This window comes from Artemia franciscana, chromosome 8 (assembly GCF_032884065.1).
Source record: "Artemia franciscana chromosome 8, ASM3288406v1, whole genome shotgun sequence".
NCBI lineage: Eukaryota > Metazoa > Arthropoda > Branchiopoda > Anostraca > Artemiidae > Artemia > Artemia franciscana.
In genome coordinates this window covers 46293920-46313651 of record NC_088870.1, presented here as the reverse complement: position 1 = coordinate 46313651, position 19732 = coordinate 46293920, and the positions used below count along the sequence as shown (strand labels likewise).

General features: G+C 36.5%; 1 long non-coding RNA gene across 1 annotated transcript; it reads left to right on the top strand.

The window, feature by feature from the left end:
• Positions 1–462: 462 nt before the first annotated feature.
• LOC136030493 (uncharacterized) lies at positions 463–19266 on the top strand. Its single transcript, XR_010618296.1, has 5 exons — positions 463–663; positions 13777–13890; positions 15229–15636; positions 17245–17343; positions 18984–19266. It is a non-coding gene; the product is annotated as an uncharacterized LOC136030493 (long non-coding RNA).
• The last annotated feature ends 466 nt before the right edge of the window (positions 19267–19732 follow it).

Sequence of the window (19732 nt, the reverse complement as noted above, 5' to 3'; positions counted from 1 at the left end):
ATACAGCTTAAGGTAATACTTTTATATTTCAAACTTAGAAGCGGCAAAAAAAGTCAAGTATTCCCGTCTGCTGGGTAGGATTATCCTTCTTCCCTGCGAATGTTGAGGGGAGATAAACAAAATTACGACTCTTCCTGAAGTTTAAAGAAAAAACGAAGAGAATAGCTTTCGGACTGAAAATTCAGCATTAATGTTGCATCCAGATGTAGCATTCCCCGTGGAACAAGCTTTCGGACACGCTCACTATAAAGTTAAGTCTCAAAAGTGGATTATTTCGATAAAATTTTTTGGGGCTTGTTCGGGCTTATTTTGAAATTCTAGGGCGTTTTTTTTACGCTGACAATATGGCAACACTGCCATTGTTGCTACGCCAAACTGTTACTGCTACAAAAACCTGTTTTTAGCACGAGGTGTCAGCCGTCTTTTAAATAGTTTTTATGGAACTCCTTATTTCTCATAAAGGAGTCGCTTTTTTTCTAATGAACATCTTGAAATGTCATCTTTCATACTATTTATCATGCACTCAACATAAATTATTTCACCCTAAGGGAATAAAATTAATTCATAGTTCTAAACACTGCCATTTTCAATTCATTCGTACATGTGATTCGGATGTTGAAGCAGCTCGAGTTTAAATTATTTGAATCTTGCTAAGATTAAAAGGTTTGGTTTTCTTCTATTGCCTTTGAAACCGATTATTTATATACCTTTGGCCTGTTCCATCATAGTTTAGTGATTTTTAGCTAGCCTTCCAAGGCCTAGTCAACTGAATCCCAGGTAGGCCTAGCCTATTATTTTTCTTGGCTTGGTTAAGTTGTTTTCCAATTTGAGTTTATGGCCAGGGCTTGTTTCTCAATCCTGAAATTGAGGCAGGTACACATGAATGTGTTACCATATCTATAAGATAGGCCTTTGGTGGTCCTATTGTTCTTGTGATTGACTGCATCTATTGGAAACGTGCTGAAGAATAAGAGCCTTGTTAGGCTACATTCCATGGTAAAGTTTCCATTGGGAGGGGACTTTCTTATGATCAAGGAATTTTTGATAAATAGGCCTATAGTCAGTCTAGGGACAATTTCAATTGCAGCTTAGGTCAATGTTCCTATTACCTGAACAATTGTTTAGGGTCATGAAACTTGTTAATAGATGCATTTTGACTTTTGGAACATCTTCTCTCTCTTGCAAAACTACCACAAACTCACTGTTATGGAGTTATTCCAGCCCTAATATCCTGTATTTACACATATAGAATTGCAATCATTTCCATTTTTGTTGATTGAACATTTGAAATTGCAGATTTGTGATAGTTTAGAAACAAGTTTGTACTATATATTTGCACATCAGGGGTATGGAGGTAAAGCATAGCATTTAATAAATATGTAAATTAACCATTGCTGTATTTAATATAGGCTATGCTATGCTTTACCTCCCCCCCCCTAATGTGCAAATATATAATAACTCCACAACAGTAAGTTTGCGGTAATTTTGCAAGAGAGAAAAGATGTTCCAAAAGTCAAAATGCATCTATTAACAATAGTTTCATGACCCAAAACAATTATTCAGGTAATAGGAACATTGGCTACAACTTTTTTTAGTAATCAGGGATAAATGCTGTCAGGGTAAAATTGTTGTTAATTGACTTCTTGCTATCTCAGAAAGGGTTTAGGTGAGGAAAATGAAATTTTCAGAGATAAATCTACAGACTAAAGTATGTCCCGAGAAGGTATTTTGAAGCAACTACCTCCACTCCTTCTCCCTCTTGAGGGCCTTGACCTTTGTTGACCTTTAAAAATGTGTGTTATAAAAGTGAAACCTTGCAAAATAGATCTTCTGCTTAATTGAAGAACAACAAAATTGTTTTCAGCTTCATAACTTTACTCAATCCCATTTTATATGGTTTTAAAGATATGCAACTACATTTCCTAAATTTTGAAAAAAAAAGATTGATAATCTTTATTCAAATAACAAATTACTCAAAATTCTACTCAAATAACAGGAATTGCATTTTCAAAACTAAAGGCAGGGAAAAAGCAACTAGTAACTGAAAATTAATGTAAAATGTCGTTTTGTCAAAATTTCAATAGGTATAGACCTGTCATGGAGGCAAATTTCAGGGCCCTCTAGAGGGAAGAGGAGTGGAAGCGGGTACTTTAAAATACCTTCCAGGGACATTTTAGCCTGTAGACCCATTCCTGAAAGTTTCATTTTTTTTTTATCCTGAACCCTTGCTGAGATAGCAAGAAGTCAATTAACTAGAATTTTGTCACTGTCAGAACTACCATTCTTACTGTTTTTCAGACTTTTGAGTTTATTTTTTTCCATAGATGCAGTAGGCTAACAGTAACAGCTCATTTGGGCAAAATTCTCATTTGGTAATGTTTAAGTTTGTTCCAAGTGCTCTAACCTGGAAACTGATGCAAAGCAGCAAAATTTCCAGTTTAGAGCACTTAGAAGCTAATTCTAGAACTGCATCTATATCTGGTTGACCTTCCTTCTCCATGGGAAAAACTACAAATGCATAAAGTGGGCTTGCTTACTGATAACACTAGCCTACCTATAGAGCAAAACATTATAGTCCATGAGCCCTGTGTCCAGTAGGGCAAAGTCTGTATTTTATATTTATTTGATAAACCTTGCTTGAGGTTTTTATGGCACTTGGTATTAACCAAGTGACATTGGCCTATAGCAATCACCAATTCTGTCGGTCTGTCTGTCTGTCTATCAGTCCTGGTTTTGCTACTTTAGGCACTTCCAGGTAAGCTAGGACAATGAAATTTGGCAGGCGTATCAGGGACAGGACCAGCTTAAATTAGAAATAGTCGTTTTCCCAATTTGACCATCTGGGGGGGGAGTGGGGGGCCAGTTAATTTGGAAAAAATTGAAAAAATGATGTGTTTTTAACTTATGAATGGGTGATGGGATCTTAATGAAATTTGATGTTTGGAATGATATTGTATCTCATAGCTCTTATTTTAAATCCCGACTGGATCTGATGACATTGGGGGGAGTTGGAGGGGGGAAACCTAAAATCTTGGAAAACACTAAGAGTGGAGGGATTGGGATGAAACTTGATGGGAAAAACAAGCACAAGTCCCAGATACATGATTGACATAATCGGAACAGATCCGCTCTCTTTGGGGTAGTTTGGGGGGGGGGTAATTCTGAAAAATTAGAAAAAATGAGGTATTTTTAACTTACAAACAGGTGATCGGATCTCAATGAAATTTGATGTTTAGAAGGGTATCGTGTCTTAGAGCCCTTATTTTAAATCCCGACCGGATCTGGTGACATGGTGGGGAGTTGGGAGGGGGAAACCTAAAGCTTGGAAAACACTTAGAGTGGAGGGATCGGGATGAAACTTGGTGGGAAAAATAAACACAAGTGCTAGATACATGATTGACATAAACGGAACGGATCCGCTCTCTTTGGGATAGTTGGGGGGGGGGGTTATTTCTGAAAAATTAGAAAAAATGAGGTATTTTTAACTTACAAACAGGTGATTGGATATCAATGAAATTTAATATTTAGAAGGATATCGTGGCTGAGAGCTCTTATTTTAAACCTGACAAGATCTGGTGACATTGGGGGGGGGGAGTTGGGAGGGGGAAACCTAAAACTTGAAAAAACACTTAGAATGGAGAGATTGGGATGAAACTTGGTGAAAAAAATAATCACGAGTCCTAGATACATGATTGACATAATCGGAACGGATCCGCTCTCTTTGGGGTAGTTGAGGGAGGGGTTAATTCTGAAAAATTAGAAAAAATGAGATATTTTTAATTTACGAATGGGTTATCGGATCTCAATGAAATTTGATATTTAGAAGGATATCGTGTCTCAAAGCTCTTATTTTAAATCCTGACTGGATCTGGTGACATTGGGGGAAGTTTGGGGTGGGGGAACCTAAAATCATGGAAAACGCTTAGATTGGAGGGATCGGGATGAAACTTGGTGGGAACAATAAGCAGAAGTCTTACATACCTGATTTACATAATTGGAACAGATCCGATCTATTGGGGGGGGGGAAAGGAGTGATCGAATCTTCATGAAACTTCATATTTAGAAGGACCTCGTAACTCAGATTTCTTATTTTAAATCTCAACCGGATCAAGCATAATTGGGGGGGGGGGGACTGGAAATCTTAGAAAATACTTAAAGCAGTGAGATCAGGATGAAACTGCTTTGGAAGAATAAAAATCTGTCTAAGATACGTGACTGACATAACCGGACCGGATATGCTCTCTTTGGTGGAATTGGAGGGGGGGTAATTTTGAAAATTGAGGTATTTGTAACTTACAAAAGGGTGACCAGATCTTAATGAAATTTGATATTTAGAAGGATCTTGTGCTTTAAAGTTCTTATTTAAATTCCGACCAGATCCTGTGACGTTGGGGGGAGTTGGAGGGGAAAACCGGAAATCTTGGAAAACTTGAAAATTGGGGTATTTTTATCTTAAGAATAGATGATGGGATCTTAATGAAATTTGATTTTTAGAAAGAATTCATGTCTCAGAGCTCTTATTTCAAATCTTGACCAGATTGTTTGACATTGGGGGGAGTTGGAGGGGGAAATCTTAATGTAGGAATCGGGATGAAGCTTGGTTGATAGAATAAACAAATGTCCTTGATACGTGATTGACAGAATCGTACTGGATTCGCTCTCTTTGAGGAAGTTGGGCGGAGGGGTTCAGTGATTTGGCGAGTTTGGTGCTTCTGGACGTGCTAGGACTATGAAAATTGATAGGCGTGTCAGGGAGCTGCACATTTTGACTTGATAAAGTCGTTTTCCCAGATTCGACCATCGGGGGCTAAAGGGAGAGGAAAAATTAGGTATTCATAACACTTACAAGTGGGTGATTGGATCTTAATGAATTTTGATATTTAGAAGGACATCGTGACTCAGAGCTCTTATTTTAAATCCTGACCGGCATTAAGCCTCTTATTTTCCTTTTTAAATCAATCTATTGATTCATAGAATTTTGTTAGAGCTCATACCATATGATCTCTTGGCTCTTAGCTCTTCTCGCCTCGTCACAAGTGCCATATGAGCTCTTAACTCTTGTTTTTTTTGTAAAATTCTAGTTGTGTGACTTCTTGCTATCTCAGAAAGGGGTTAGGTTAGGAAAATGGAACTTTCAGGGATTGGTCTACAGGCTAAAGTATGTCCCAGGAAGGTATTTGAAAGTACCGAACTCCACTACTTCTTCCTCTAGAGTGCCCTGACCTTTGATGACCTTCAAAAATATGTGTTTTATAAAAGTGAAACCTTGCAAAATAGATCTTCTGCTTGAATGAAGTACAAAAAAATTATTTTCAGGTTCACAACTTTGCTCAACCCCAATTTATTAGTTTTTAAAGATATGCAAATAGGCCACATTTTGCAAATTTTGAAAATAAAACATTGATATGGCTCATAAGTCTACTCGAATAACAGGAATCGCATTTTCAGAACTAAAGGCAGAAAAAAAGCAACTGGTAACTGAAAATTAAGGTAAAATGCTGTCTTGTCAAAATTTCAATAGGTATAGACCTGTCATGTAGGTGAATCTCAGGGCTATCTAGAAGGAGAAAGGAGTGGAGGTATGTACTTAAAAAATACCTTCCCAAAATATACTTTAGCCTTTAGGCCCATCCCTGAAAGTTTCATTTTCCTACCCTTACCCCTTTCTGAGATAGCAAGAAGTCACTCAACTAGAATTTTACCCTTTTTTTAGTTTTATCACTTGAATAAATATAGGCCTGGTATGCAGACCTTGCCCTGCTGCTTGCAGGGCTCATGGACTAATACGCTTCACTCTATAGGTAGTTTTAACTGTTGGCAAGCCCACTGCATTTTTAGTCTTGGTGGGGGATTTTAGAAAGCTAAAAAATGGTTTCACTTCTCAAATAATGAATAAGAAACAATATGCAATCATCAGAATCTTGCTATATGCAGTAAAACGCACTTTAGAGCACTTGAAATTAAATCAAACATTTACCTCTAGTTTAGCTACTTTTTAGTTGCTTGGCCGTTTCATGCATTATGCTAATGAGCATCTAAATTTGTTTCTGTTAAAGTGGGATGTGCAGTAGCAACAATTGTTAAATATTGTTGATTATTTTGTGATGAATAAGCTTATCTTGACCTACTTGAATATCATTTGAACTTACCCTGTTGTCTAATCCTGGATTGTTATTGGTCTGCAATTTCAAACTGTGATCCCTTCAGGATGGTAAGCTATATTCTATATTCATTTCCTGCACTGTATATTCAGGTTTTGTGTTAGCTAGGTCTCCATGCCTCCACTTTAATGGCAGTTGGTATTTACCAAGTGACAGAACAATTGCAATTTCTGTCAGTCTGTCCTTCCTGGTTTTGCTACTTTAGGCATTTCCAGGTAAGCTAGGACAATGAAATTTGGCAGGCATATCAGGAACCAGACCGGATTAAATTAGAAATAGTTGTTTCCCCAATTCAACCATCTGGGGAGAGTGGGGGTATGGTTAATTTAGAAAAATTAGAAAAAAATGTGGCATTTAAGAATGAGTCATTACATCTTGGTAAAATTTCATATTTAGAAGGATATTGTGTCTCAAAGCTCTTATTTTAAATCTTGACCAGATCTGGTGAGATTGGGGGGAGTTGGTGGGGGGGGGACCTGAAATCTTGGAAAATACTTACAACAATGTAGGGATTAGGATGAAACTTGGTAGGAAAAATAAGCCCAAGTCCTAGATACATGATTGATATAACCAGAGCAAATCTACTCTCTTTGGAGGAGTAGGGGGGGGGGGGGGTAATTTCGAAAAATAGAAAGAAAAGAGGTATTTTTAATGTATGAACAAGTGATTGGATCTTAATGAAATTTGATATTTAGAAGGACCTTGTAACTCAGACCTCTTATTTTAAATCCCAACCGGATCCAGTGTCATTGGGGGGGGGTCTGGAAATTTAGGAAAATGCTTAGAGTGGAGAGATCAGGATGAAACTTGGCAGGAACAATAAGCATAAGTCCTAGATACATGATTGAAATAATCGATTGGATCTGGTCTCTTTGGAAGAGTGGGGGAGGGGGAGGGGGAAAGAACTAATTTGGTAATTCAGAAAAATTAGAAAAATGAGGTAATTTTAAATTAGGAATGGGTGATTGGATCCTAATGAAATTTGATTTTGGAAGGACCTTGGGCCACAGAGTTCCTATTTTAAATCCTGACTGGATCTGGTGACATTGGGGGGAGTTGGAGGAAGAAACTAGAAATCTTGGAAAATGCTTCAAGTGGAGAGATTCTGATGATACTTGGTAGGAAGAATAAGCACAAGTCCTAGATACATGATTGAAATAATCGATTGGATCTGATCTCTTTGGAAGAGTGGGGGAAGAGGGGGGAAAGAACTAATTTGGTAATTCAGAAAAATTAGGAAAATGAGGTAATTTTAAATTAGGAATGGGTGATTGGATCCTAATGAAATTTGATTTTGGAAGGACCTTGGGCCACAGAGTTCTTATTTTAAATCCTGACTGGATCTGGTGACATTGGGGGGAGTTGGAGGAAGAAACTAGAAATCTTGGAAAATGCTTCAAGTGGAGAGATTCTGATGATACTTGGTAGGAAGAATAAGCACAAGTCCTAGATACATGATTGGAATAACCAGACTGGATTGACTTTCTTTGTTGGAGCTAGAGGGGGTAATTTGGGAAAAATGAGATATTTTTAACTTACAAACAAGGGATCAGATCTTAATGAAGCTTAATATCTTGAAGGGTCTTGTGGTTCAGAGCTCTTATTTAAAATCCCAACCATATCCGGTGACATTGGGGGTAGTTGGAGGAGGAAACTGGAAATCTTGGAAAACATGAAAATTGAGGTATTTTAAGAATAGATGGTCAGATCTTAATGAAACTTGATATATTAGAAAGATCTCGTGTCTCACATGCTCTGTTTTCAATTTGAATTAGATCTGGGAACATAGAGGGGTGGAGGGGGGAAACCGAAATCTTGGAAAACGCTTAGAGTGGAGAGATCAGGATGCAACTTAATGGGAACAATAAGCACAATTTCTAGATATATTATTAACATAGTTGGACTGGATATGCTCTGTTTGGGAGAGGGGATTTCCAGTACTTTGGCAAGTTTGGTGCTTCTGGATGTGCTAGGACAATATAAATTTGTAGGTGTGTCAAGGACCTGCACAAATTGACTAGATAGCAGTTGTTTCCCCAATTTGACCATCTTGGGTGCTAAGGGAGAGGAAAAATTGAAAAAAGAGGTATTTTTAACTTACAAATGGGTGATCAGATATTAATGAAATTTGATATTTGGAAGGACCTTGTGTCTCGGCTCTTATTTTAAATCCCGACCATATCTGGTGATATTGGATGGGGAAGCTGTAAATCTTATGAGAACGCTTAGAGTTGAGAGATCATGATGAAACTTGGTGGGATAAATAAGCACATGTCCTAGGTACATGATTGACATACCGAACTGAATCTGATCTCTTTGGGGGAGTTGGGGTGTTGGTGTTAATTTGGAAAAATTAGAAGAATTGAGGTATTTTTCTTACAAATGGGTGACCAGATCTTAATGAAACTTGATATTTTATTAGGTATTCATGTCTCAGAGCTCTTATTTTTGTATCCAGACCAGAAATGGTTACATTGGGGGGAGTTGGAGGGTTAAACAGGAAATCTTGGGAAATGCTTAGGGTGGAGAGATTGGGATGAAACTTGGTGGGTAGAATAAGCAAATGTCGTAGGTACGTAATTGACGTAACCGGACCGGACCCGCTTTCTTTGGGGGGGGGGGAGTTAGGGAGGTCCGGTGCTTTGGTGAGTTGTGCTTCTGGACATGCTAGGATGATAAATTAGAATTCTTAGAATTGGCTAGATCTCATGCCTTAAGGAGCTTTTGGCTCCTCCAATCTCATCACAAGTGTCATATGAGCTCTTAGCTCTTGTTTTATGAGAAGTTAGAGGTGATCTCATAATTGGGCATTTGAGTGCACACATCTTCTAATCTGTTCCTTTTATTCATAGGGAATATTTCAGTTTGTAGAACCAGATAATGTTCTTACTATAAATTCAATACAATACTTTATTCATTTTGTTCATAAGTTTTATGTTGATTAATATAATACAGAAGTCTAGACTTGCTTGTGAGTAGTTTTTGGTACCTAGTCCTTGCTCCTCATGTTTTGCATGGGTAGAATCTAAAGTTTAGCCATTGGTGATTTTGCCATTGTGGATAGAAAGGTCTTAATCCAAAGTGGTATCTTTGGCTTTTAATTCTTCAACAAGTGCCTCATGCTTAGCTCTGTCTTCTCGATTTATTGCTGCAGAAACAGATCTCTAACTTCAAGTGGGATGTTGTCTTGAAGACATGTTTGATCAGGACTGTAGGTACAGTAAAAAGTGGAGGGAGAGGTCTTTGAACTGATTTGCTGGCAATAAGGATCATGGTAGGTAGACATTTTGCATTAGAGATAGGAGCAGATGGCAGGCCACACTGGGACTCTAAATAGTTTCAAACGTATGTTATCATTCATGGTCAAAGGAATATCGTGTGCAACTAGGTTATTTTTCCATTGCTCTCTGTTTGTTTTGTTGCACACTAGTTTTCTGAATTTGTTTGCACTTTGTGGCTGATTATCATTCTTAAGAGTGTTAGTATCTGACTTTTTAGGATCATAAGCAATTTGTTTTCTATTAGTTATGTTGCACTTTGACTGTAATGCAAGCTCAGTGGTTTCAACTTTAGTTGCTTCAGTTTAGCTACTCATTCCCTTGGATAATGTACCCAATGGCTTGGATAAACTAGTCTGTAAGGCCAGAATTGGGTTTTTGAAAATCGTGTACATTGTTCACATGTACTTCGTGGCTGAAGGGCCATAAAACCGAGATCAGCACCGCCGGTTTGGACCTTATAGGTCTAGTGTCGTCTTACTGCTACTACTACTTACTTACATTGTCCACATGAGCAGCCAATGGATTAGCTTGAGTATCTGTTGGGTTAGTTTTACATTGGATATATAACCATTGGCAACCTATTTTTTGTCATTATGGCAGTTGGTATCTACCAAGTGACATTAACAATCACAAATTATGTCAGTCTGTCTGTCAGTCCTGGTTTTGCTACTTTAGGCATTTCCAGGTGAGCTAAAACAATGAAATTTGCCAGGCGTATCAGGCACCAGACTAGATTAAATTATAAATTATCGTTTTCCCGATTGGACCATCTGGTGGAGGGATGGGGGGATGGTTAAATCGAAAAAATTAGAAAAATGAAGTATTTTTAACTTACGAATACGTGATCGGATCTCAATGAAATTTGATGTTTGGAAGGATATCATGTCCCAGAGCTCTTATTTTAAATCCCAACCGGATCCAGTGAAACTGCGGGGAGTTGGGAGGGGACCTAACATCTTGGAAAACGTTTTGTGGAGGGATCGTGATGAAACTTGGTGGGAAAAATAGTCACAAGTCCTAGATACGTGACATAACCGGAATGGATTTGCTGTCTTTGGTGGAGTTTGGGGGGGGGGGGTCTAATTCAGAAAAATTAGAAAAAATGAGATATTTGTAAATTACGAACGGGTGATCAAGTCTTAATGAAATTTGATATTTAGAAGGATCTTGTGCTTTAGAACTCTCATTTTAAATTCCGACCAGATCTGGTGACATTGGGGGGAGCTGGGTGGGGGAAACAGTAAATTTGGAAAACGCTTGAGGAGAGATCGGGATGAAACTTGATGGGAAGAAGCTGGGGGTTGTTAATTTGGAAAAATAAGACAAATTGTGGTATTTTACTTAATAATGGGAGACCGGATCTTACTGAAATTTGATATTTAGAAGGAACTCCTGTCTCAGAACTCTGATTTCAAATCCTGACCAGATCTGTTGACATTGGAGAGAGTTGGAGGGGATAAAGTCGTTTTCCCCTATTCGACCATCTGGGGGGCTAAAGGGAGAGGAAAATTTAAGGTATTTTTAACTTATAAGTGGATGATTGGAGATTAATGAATTTCGATATTTAGAAGGACCTCGTGATTTAGAGCTCTTATTTTAAATCCCAACTGGCATTAATGCTCTGATTTTCTTTTTAAATCAATCCATTGATTCTTAGAACTTTACCAGAGTTCATACCATATGAGGTCTTGGCTCTTCCGACCTCGTCACAACTGCCATATGACCTCTTAGCTCTTGTTTAATTGTGTAATTCACATTCTTTGGTTCTTAGGTTGAGGCAGGTAGCACACAGACATCTTCCGAACACATCATAGTTTGTTGCATTTGCAGTGTCACCTAGCCATATACTACAAGAAGTACATCTGTCTTATCCTTGCATGGACTTGCTTGTATTCCTGTACTGCTGCTGGGTGATATGATGACTTGGTTTGCTTATTCTGTGGTTACTAAAATTTAAATATGTCAGATGAAAATCTGATATTGGCAAAAATAACAATTATCAGTAACTACATACTGACAGCAATTTAAGACAGAAGAACGCTGATTCCCAGGGGAATAAAAATAAGAATCTCACTTCAAAGTCCAAACAAAAAGAGCAAAAACAAACAAGGATAAACCACTTAATTTAAACTTAGGGGTAATTGTAAATCAGTGACAACATGCAAAATGTTTGGATTTTTTGTCACACAGTTTGGGGCTATAATTACAGTCTAGCCCATTTACCTTAATTTATACTTCAGAGGAAAACAAGATCCAATGTTGGATCAGTTCAGCTTCATTGTTCAGATGGCAGTTAAAAAGTTTTTACACAAAATATAAAAGGGTTGTGACTGTGTTTACATTCAAGTGACACGCTTTCCAACTAAGAGTGTGATTAACACTCTTAGTGATGGTAACAGTGACCCCAGATAGGTATGATCAAGGGGACTTCATCTGTAGTTTAGAGTAGACACCGCTGCACAACGTGAGCTGTTTGGGTATGACAAGCAGCATCCGTATCCTAGCACAACTCTGTTATATATACATATATATCCCATTCTTTGTCAAGTCTCCTTTTAAAGACTTCAGCTAATGTTGAAGACACTGTCTCCACAGTTAAACAGTTCCAATCATTGATGACCCTTTGGCCAAAGAAGTCTTGTCTAATTTAGTGTTAACTCTGGGGTCATGAAGCTTATTAGAATGACCTTGTGTTTGTCTTTTCTGAGTAACTGGGTAAAGAGCAAATTTTGGGGTTGGTTGACAAATTTTATATGTGAGTAATTCGTCACTCCGCTTGCATCAGAATATCAGAGATGGGGGCTTTACATTAAATAGCCTTTCATTATATGATTTCTTACCAAGTCCTGAGTTGTACTTGGTGGCTTTCCTGTGTACTCCTTCAATCAACTGTATATCACCTTTGTAAAAATGGACCAGCAAGGCAGGTTCCAAAGTCAAGTACAGGTCTCACAATTACCTTGTATACCTTCAAGAAGTTTCCATGTGATTGGCTAGTAAGTATTCTTTTAAGAAGTCCAAGGCTAGAATCTGCTTTGAAAACAGTTTTTACAGTGTTCATGGAAATTCAGAAGATTATCTATAGTGACTCCCTGGTCTTTACCCCTGGTGCAAGTTTAAAGAGGAATGGGGGATGATGTCTGGTTATCATTAATAGTGTATTGGTGTAGAGGATTATTGTGACCAAAAAGGAATGGTGATGCATTTTGATATGTTGAAAGAGAGAAGCCACCTATCTGCCTATGGCTGAATGTAGTCAAGGTCAGATTGTATTGATGATTTTTCAGGTACATTAAACAGATTTGAGTCGTCAGCATAAAGGGTTAGGTGGTTGCTGACTTTGGTTATCTTATCATTTATATAAAGAAAAAATAATGTGGGTTCCCTAAACTGTTCCCTGGGGAACACTGCATAGAACATTACAGGGCTAAGAGTTGGTAAATTTGCTATACGTTGTGAACAGCCATATAGCCTGCCAGCCAGGAAGTCCATTAGCCAGTCTACTAATCCATGGTTGATTCATAAAGCCGATTATGTGTGACCTTGTTGAATGCTTTGGCTAGGTCTAAAAGAATTAAATCAACTGGAAGGCCTTTTTCTAGTAAGTGGGTAACCTATTAATAAATGTCTAGCAGGTTAGTTTCTACAGATTGTCTGGGGAGAAAGTCATGCTGCCTATTGGAGATAATTTCATTAGTAACAAGGTGTTGAAGAAGTGCATCATTAACAATCCTCTCAAGGACTTCTGTAACAGCAGACCTGAGACTGATAGCTCTATAAACTTCAGCTTTGGATCCGCTTTGGATTAAAATTTAGAATTTAAAAAATATTAAATGAATATTAAAAATAATTAGAGTAAAGCAATGAACCTAAAAGGTGATTATGTTTGCATATGGTTCCTGGAGAAAGAAAGGTGTTGTTGTCTCGGCTAGAACTGGGCAAGTAAAATTGTTTCTATACATCTTAAACAATTTTTTTTTGGGAGGGGGGAATATTTTTTGTAGGAAGGTGTCACTTTGTTATATAGGATTTTTTTTTTTTTTAATGTTTCAAATTCTTATAGGCTATTTGACGTTTCAAAAGTCACAGGCTAAAAACTAATATACATTTTTAGGCAATACTGTCACCCAAGCAACGAATTAGTTTGCCAGTATGGCATGGTCCCTCCTTTCCTTTTTTTCAAGCAGAAATATTAGATTGACAGATTTTGAACAAATAATTAGTGAAGAAATACATTTCAGATAAGCTTATAGTGCATCAGATAGTTCAATGCATGGCGAACTGTAGTATTGTTTTCTACTTATCCATGATGAAATAAGTTTTTGCTGTTACAGGTCAGTGGTCCTTCACCTCCTAAGCCCGTGTCATCGTTTACTCATCTTTCACTTGACGAGGGCCTATTGAAAGTAATTTGGGAAATGGAATATACACAACCAACTCCTATTCAGGTAATAACAAGCCTAGAGTTTTGTACTGTTTTGGCTGGGTGCAAAAAATATATTATTCTTTTTTTTTTGGCAATTTCGCTATTGGGCACAAAAAGATGAAGAGGTTTCTGTAACTTTGATTAGACAAAAACCAAAGGATGTATCCCATTTAATTTTCAAATTTCTTGGGGGATCAATAATAGATGTTACAAAGCTTATCAGGGTGCCATATAGCGGGGGGGGGGGGGAGGTAATTTTCCCGTTACCTAGATTTTGAAAAAACCTTACCTTTGGTATTTGCATTGAAGAAAATCATAGAAAAAACAAAATGATCCCTTTTCTAGATTAAAAAAATTCTTTATCTGTATTTGAAAATAAAATTTGAAAAAAATCCTTGCCCTCCTCCTTACATAAGAAGTTTATCTGGTCCTAGTTTATAATTTTAAAATGTCTTTTTGTTTTAGACTTGCTTGTCAAATATTATAAAATTTTACTTCTGGAATTCAGTCCATCCCTTCGAATTTTTTTCTACGAAGCGGCTTTTACTATAACTATCTTGTACTTTGGTTTGTCAGGTTTTTAACCGTTTATTTTAGATTATTATTCATTATTGGTGCACTTCAAACTCAAACGAATTTGTAAAATGAAAGAATCGTCAATAATCCTTAGAGCGCATATTCAACTTAAACATTGAAAGTGTTTACAGTTTGTTTACTATCCGTGTGTTATACGTCAATGCGAAATTGTGTATATACCTTGATATAAGTGATAAATTTGTATAGCAATAGCAGAAGAATATTGATAACATAATCAAAAATTGTTTTTCAGTTTCAAAGAATTAAAGTCTTGTGGATCGCATTATTTTAGTATTTCTGACCATGATTTCCAACCAACACGTACTTGAAATATCTGGTAAATATCTCTTGAGGAAAAGAAGGATATGTGTGGATATGAAAAAAATGACACTTTTCCTGTGGGTATGAGGAGTTAGAAATATGAATAGGGTTATCAGTTAAATCTCCAGTTTAGAACTTTATTAACAGCAAGCTATCAGACAGAGAGGGTCTGAATGTTGAAATTTGAGTAAAAAAAACAATTATAAATGGGAGATAAATATTTATATTGTCCAATAAGAATTGACAATAAGAAGTCAAGCTTGTGAGCATCCAAATGAGACCTTGTGACTTTTTTCATTTTTCTGCAATAAAATCATTATAAAAAATAAATACTTGTAATTTTGTTTAATACAATCGTATCGGAGAAGACTATTAATCTTTTTATAGGATAAATGCTATGTTTTCATCATTGCCTCAATTTTTACTTTAATGAATGAACTTAAAATGTTTTTCTCTGTTATAGGCCCAGGTAGTACCAGCTGCTTTATTGGGGCTTGATGTATTTGGAATTGCCAAAACTGGTGCTGGAAAGACTTGCGCCTTTATTTGGCCAATGATAAATCATATCATAGTCAAGAGCGTCCTTAAAATCCTCCATTGTTAAGATGTTATTTACACCATCCTGATCAATTTCGAATTCAACTTCTACTTTGTCTGGTTCAAGAAGAACGTCAAAGAAATCGTCCCTTGTTATGGAGACGTTGTCTATGTCTATATCGGGAAAAGTTTCGAATTCATCTTCTTCTTTTGTCGATATTTTTATAGAGCGAAACAATCTCCTTGAGAAAGCCGCCTGAACTAGAGCGGCAAGTTCAACCACACTGAAGTTTTTAGTAAGGGAAGCAAGTAACGCTCATTGTAGCTACTCCAAGTAAGGTCAAACTCCTGTGTAGTATCATTTGTATCGTAGATAATTCTGGTATAGTATCAAATATGTTTCCCTATCTCACACGTTGTTTAATGAGGGTTTTGTTTTCGTTTCGTTTGTAGACAAACTTTAAATTTTCAAAAGAAGAAGAATAAGACTGAGATTTAAGATCGACTAAACATAACTTCGGTTTCATGATTTTGCAGTTTTTTAAGGGTTTATAAGAACTGGGAAATCAGACACCCAAATAGAGGTGCAACATGTCATAATAATGAATGAGACGAAAAAAATAATAAATTTGAAGAATATAAGTAGGGAAAACGATACTTCTGGAAATCATGCCAACAGTATTAGGTAGTTTCAAAGAAAATTTTTGAACATAAGACCTTCTATTATAAAATATCCAAATTACCTTGCTAGCCCTATTTATATGTGCTGCGTTTTAATAATAGTATTGCCATTAAGTATAAAATTACTTCTTGAGTACAGTATGTTACTACTCTTCAAAGCGGTAATAGACAAGCAATTACTAGCATACCAATCAGCAACTTTAATGACCCAATTATTTAAAGCATACAACAGATTGTCAATATTTAATTGGGAAAAGAAAAGAAAGGTATAAAACAGTAGGACAAGGATAAGTATAGTAGCCCTAGTCATAAGAAAGAAATGGCGCAAATCTTTAACACATGGACATTAGGCCTTAAGTGCTTGCTTGGTGAAAAGTTGCAATAACTAATAGACGCAGCATGATTGTTTTTTTCCTAGCTTGAAGGGGAAAATGCTCAAACTTTGTTGCTTGCTATCTTGGAGACTTGGAGTAATTAGAGTGGAAATAATTGCCTATTGTTTGAAATTTTCGAAACCCCTCCACACTTCCCCATAATTTGCAGGAATTACTGAAAGTATTTATGATGGTTTGGTGGATTCTTTAGGCTATATACTAGAAATCTTGGATTCGAAAATAAAGAGCCCAAAAAAGATATAGACTTCTTTTGATAGGTATTTTAATGGTCAGATGATTTCTGTACATTACGTACTGTAAGTCTCATATTGTCTGATATAGGACTCGCATGTTGCATGTTTGTATAAATTCTAATGTTATCAAAGAAACTTAATGCGAGACAAAAAAAAATATGAGAATAACAGATAACTCAATGAAACCTTAATGAATAATAAACTCACTGATTAAGGCTCAGACTAATATCCAGGTCGGGTACATTTCATTTTAAATACTAATTTAAGGACCTTGTTAATTTGAAGTCTTATCTCGACACTCGTGATAAATTATGTCAATAGTGGTAATAATAAATACAAAAGACAGTTTTCTCTAGTTTTAGATCTCAATAGTTTTTTTTTTTTTTTAGATGTTTTGTAGGACTTCTGTTATAGGTATTTTAACTAATTTTGTTGTTTTTTCACCGAATTAATAAAATTTCTTCTTTTTTCCGTATCTCTGTCAGAAAATAGAAACTTTTTTAGGGTAGAATATGCAGCATACTCTTAATTCTAGAAGAAGGGAAAATTTAATTTTTTTTTGTTCGCAAAAGTGACAAATCCTTCTGAAGATTCGGAAATATTCAATTGGCTATTATTTCTTTCTTTTCGTAGGTCTTATGATTGGCATGGTGAAAAGGAAGGAAATAGATTTACGAAGAGTTACATTCTTGGTATTAGAAGAAGCCGATCGAATGTTGCATATAGACTTCGGTAAATTAACATTTTCCATTTAAGAAATATGCCTGTCTCTTCCCAACCCAAGTAGTCTATAATTTTAGCCTGGGATGGAAAAGATGGTGTTCGACTTTTTTTTTCTTTTTCTTACAAGAGCATTGACTAGGTCAGCTAAAAGAAGTTTTGTTATCTGTTCCGGAGAGGAATTAGTATCTTTGAACCATGTTTTCTACCTCTGAGTGGAAAGCTCCATTCTAGGAGGTACAGAGACCGGCATTCTAGGAGGTACAGAGGTCGAGAACTCTTACCGATCTCTCTCTCTCTCTCTCTCTCCTCTCTCTCCTCTCTCTCTCTCTCTCTCTCTCTCTCTCCTCTCTCTATCTCTCTCTCTCCTCTCTCTCTCTCTCTCTCTCTCTCTCTCTCTCTCTCTCTCTCTCTCTCTCTCTCTCTCTCTCTCTCTCTCTCTCTCTCTCTCCTCTCTCTCTCTCTCTCCTTTCATATAAGTACTAATTTTTGTTCACTTTAAGTTTTGAAGTTGCTCCTTACTTTCAGTTGAAAAAACTTTTTTTTTTCATTTCTGCACGTTTTAAATAATTCCGGGAAATCCAGCTCTCTCTCCATCGGGTCTGCGTGCGAAATTTATTGGGCACAATTATTCTGGATATTATGAATAATTGTTTTCTGGCTTCGAATATTGTCCAGTTCGAATACTTTGCAAATATATACAGATTATTATGTTTCCTATCTATTCTGTCACTTGTCTTTGTCTTGTATCACGCCAAGTTCAAAGGAAGTAAAAAAGGAACCGATTTGTCCTCGTGTTTTATACAGCGAAACTTGAGTATTGTTGAGCGAAACTTGAGTAGTGTTAAGTACTTGTGTATAATACACAAGTAACAAAATTCCTTCTCCATACGGAAAATAAAAAAAACTCAACTCAAATAAAAGTCTCAAATTTGGAAAGTCCTATTTTCTAACGCACACAACTCATCAAATACCCCAGTGACAAGTTTTTGATATCTTCTGTTCCACTGGGTGCTCCGGCCTCTTTTCTTTAATATCAAAATTTTCTCTAATTTTGAATAATAATATTCAAGGTGATGTTTCTTTTGTATCTTTGGAACGGACCGTCCTAACTAGTTCCTCTTTTCCTATTTGGCTGATTATAACTTTATGAAAAAAAAGCCATATTCTCCATTTAGAGAGATCGGCCAACAATTTTATGATTTAGTCTCTTCCTTTCCAGGGAACTTTCCCTTTCCGCGTCACTCTCCCCCCTCCCCAAACTCTCCGCCCCCTCTGTTTCTTTCCATCTCTCTCCCTCTCTACCTATTTTTAATACAAAGGACACTTTTGAGGTTGTTTATCAATGACATGTGAAAGATATTTCGACAAAACTTGATTAATACAAATTTCCAGCCACATCCTAATTGTCGGTCCTAGTTATTGAATTTCATTAAATCGAAGTAAGCATGGCATTAATGCAAAAGGGAGAGTTTTAATACCGCTGCTTTATCTAATTTACGTCGGACTGTGACTATAGATACTTGATGTGTCCACCGAAATTTTTTGCATTTTGGCTTTGCGTCCGAAGTCTACTTTGTCTCGGGCTTTATGATACGTGTATTGCCAAGATAAAAAATCTTTTTTTAACTTGTTATTTTAATTCGTTCTAGGAGCTTGCTTCCCTTACTAAAAACTTCAGTGTGTTTGAACTTGCCGCTCTAGTTCAGGCGGCTTTCTCATGGAGATTGTTTCGCTCCATAAAAATATTGACCAAAGAAGAAGATGAATTTGAAACTTTTCCCGATATAGACAACGTCTCCGTAACAAGGGACGATTTCTTTGACGTTCTTCTTGAACCAGACAAAGTAGAAGTTGAATTCGAAATTGATCAGGATGATGTAAATAACATCTTAACAATGGAAGATTTTAAGGACGCTCTTGACCATGATGTCAAACCAGTAAGTGTTTTTTTTTTTTTTTTTTGGTCTCATAAAGGTTGCTTTATCGAAAAGTTTAGATTAAAGCGTAGGATACCTCTTATGGAAAAACTTCATTCTTTTAACATCAGATGTTTTTTTTTGGACAATTCTTGAGATGAAAAACATATCTCCAGGACTGGAATCAAGGGAGATTAAATTGAAGGGAAAAGAAAATCTGTGAAAAAAGGGAAGGAAGAAGGGTGTAAAAGTCAAACAAAGGCTTGTAGATTAAATATTAATATAATAATAATTTATTTATGCCTTGTTAACGTACAAAAGATGTACACAGAGGAATATGAAAAGAAAACTGATAGCTTTTTTTTACATATAACTCAAAAAACCACTCACAAAACATGACCCATAAATAATAACATACCTCATAATATAACTCATAAAACAGCACCTATAAACGCTTAGATTAGAGAAATCGGGATGAAACT